A 2,923-nucleotide genomic window follows, 5' to 3' on the forward strand; every position below is an offset into this window, starting at 1 on the left:
CAATCACAGGTAAAGTAGAAAGGTTACCTAAATAAACATATTTTAAATGTGAGGGAAGTACCTTCAGTTTTAATTTAGATGGGTCCTCGATTGACACTTTTGGTCAGGCATAATCCCTATTCTCTAACTTCAAAGATTCAAAATGGGATTGCAGATTAAATCCCCTTTGATTAGCTTCTAGCAAAGCTAATTATTCATCCTCCTCTTCATCATTTGGAGGGTCTGACGTCAAAATTTGTTCCAGTGGGTCCTCAACATAGTTGAGTTCCTTTTCCATGATTAATTCCTCTAAATCAGACACTATAGAACAATCATCAATTGTGTCAACAAACATTAAATGTTGCCTGATTGTCCTAAACGCACATAGTAAGCTTACCCTTCTGCTCATCAATAAGGGTCCTTTTGGTTGCTAGGAAAGACCTTTCTAGGATGATTGACACTTCTTTGTCTTCTTTGTCTACACGTACCAATACAGCCACGATTTTTCCTTCTAGATGTGCTAAAGATCGATCTACTAATTGAAGTGTAACTGTAGTATGTCTAACTTCACCTATCCCTAACTTCTAAAATACTGACATGGGCATCATGTTGATACTCGCACCCAGATCACATAGTGCCTTACCACAATATGTTGCTTCAATATTGCAAGGTATGGTAAAACATCCAGAATCCTTCAACTTTGGGGTTAGTTTGTCTTGAAGATATGCACTGTATTCCTTTGTCAGAGCTACCATCTTAAATTCTCTAAGTCTTCATTTTTTTACAGTATATCCTTCATGAATTTGACGTAGTTCGACATTTGTTCAAGTGCTTCAACCAACGGGATGTTGATATGAAGTTGCTTGAGTACGGCTGGGAACTTCTTGAATTGAACTTTCTACTTCTGCTTCTGAAGTCTTTTAGGGTAAGGTGGTGGAGGCTTCTTTACTGGAACTAGTTGATTTGTCTTCTGTGGCAATTCTGCATCTAATAAAGTTACTAGTTTATTAGAATTAGTTGTTTCAAAAGTTACATTATTGAATTTTGCAAATTCAGGTTCCGATGAAATTGAAATTTCAACACTCAGTTGAACTTCCTCTGAGTCTTGAGCATCAGGTGGCTTCTTTTCAACTTCGACTGTGTTGGGCTCTAATATTTTTCCTCTCATTAATGGCAATGTTTTACAATGCTTCTTTCTTAGATTCCTGGGATTCTCCGTATCACTAGGTAAAGCACCTTGTGGTCAGTTTTTAAGTTCAGTTGCAAGTTGGCCCATTTGGTTTTTTAGGTTTTTCAATGTAGCTACTTGGCTTTGGATTAAGGCATCATTTTTGGCTATGTATGCCTTCAAAAAGTTTTCTAAACCATTGGATGGTTTAGCTTGAGGTTATTTCTGAACTTGTCGGGTAAAAATAGGTGGCTGGGTTGGTCTAGGTTGCGCGTATGTGTTACTGGGTCCAACCCCTTAGTTATTCCAGGAGAAATAAGGGTGGTTTCACACGATGGGTTATAGGAATTGGATTGTAGTCTTTTCCTTCCTTGGTTTTGGTTTTTGTTACCCATGTAATACACGGATTCTGGGTTTAATGGACATTCTTTGAATAGATGTCCTTCCCTACAATAGACACAGGCTACATTTTCAAATTGATTTAATGGCTGTGTTGGAAAACTATTAAACCCATTAGTGGTACAATTTTTAAGCATTGAGGAATTAAGGATACCTAAGATGCGAGTGAAGGAAGAGTGTCTACTTTATGTATTCCAGTGACTTGCCTTCCTGACTTTTCTCGATTGGTTGGCCATTGATAATTGTTACTGGCAATCCTTTCGATGATTTCATAAGCCTCATTGTAAGACTTTTAAAAGAGAGAATCATTAGTAGAAGCGTCTACTACCATCCTCGTGTGAACATTTAGACCATTATAGAACGTCTCAAGTTGGATGCAATGAGGGATTCTGTGATGAGGGCACTTCCGTAATAATTCTTTGTACCTTTTTCATGCCTCATACAAGGACTCATCATCCATTTTTTGGAAAGTAGTGATCTCGTTCCTCAACTTAGCATTCTTTCTAGGCAGGAAATATTTCATGAGGAATATTTCTGCTAACTCTTTCTATGTGGAAATTGAATTTGGTGGCAATGAGTTCAACTAGCCTTAAGCTTTGTCCTTTAGCGAATATGGGAACAGCTTCAATCGTAGTGCATCTTCGGGTACTCCAGCTAAATTGAAAGAATCTTTCACCTCCATGAATAGTCTTAAGTGCAAGTGAGGATCTTTGGTAGGCATTCCAATGAATTGGCTCACTGTCTGAAACATCTGGAACATGACTAGCTTCAGCTCAAACTATTCTACCTCGATTTCGGGTCTCTTAATACCCAAATTAAGATCATGAAACACTGGCACGGCATACTGTCTTAGAGCTCTATCCCTATCATCAGCAACAATGATAGGATTTTGAGTAGGGTTTGCCCCGTTTCCTTGATTCAGAATTTCGAAGTTCATCTTTTCGGTCCTTCTTTGACTTGTTTGTCTTCTTCGCTGTCGAAAAGTTCTTTCTATCTCAGGGTCTACTGGGATTAAATTAATAATTTGGTTAATACTCATAAACACCTAAAATAAACACATACAAAATTAGCTAAGTTAAAATTGAACAGGAAAATAAACCAAAATGCAAAATTAAAAAATTCACAAATAGTGACTTTTTACAACAGTCCCCGGTAACGGCGCCTAAAACTTGGAATGACGGAAATGTGCAAGTGCACACAATCGTAAAAAGTAATAAAGTGAAAAAATAAATGTCGAGTTATCATACCAACAAGGACTGTGAAAAGAATTATTTATGAATAAAATTTTAAAAACACTTTGGTGAAGAAAAATATTTTGATTTGAAGAAGTGATTAAAACCTAGGATTTAACAAAGTAAAATAAATAAGAATAAAATA

At 36.7% G+C, this 2,923-nt stretch overlaps 1 non-coding gene across 1 annotated transcript; it reads left to right on the forward strand.

Annotated features, from left to right (window-relative positions):
* Positions 1 to 1,932: 1,932 nt before the first annotated feature.
* Positions 1,933 to 2,039, forward strand: LOC128285040 (small nucleolar RNA R71). Its single transcript, XR_008275455.1, has one exon. It is a non-coding gene; the product is annotated as a small nucleolar RNA R71 (small nucleolar RNA).
* The last annotated feature ends 884 nt before the right edge of the window (positions 2,040 to 2,923 follow it).

This window comes from Gossypium arboreum, chromosome 11 (genome assembly GCF_025698485.1).
Source record: "Gossypium arboreum isolate Shixiya-1 chromosome 11, ASM2569848v2, whole genome shotgun sequence".
In the NCBI taxonomy this organism is placed as follows: Eukaryota; Viridiplantae; Streptophyta; class Magnoliopsida; order Malvales; family Malvaceae; genus Gossypium; species Gossypium arboreum.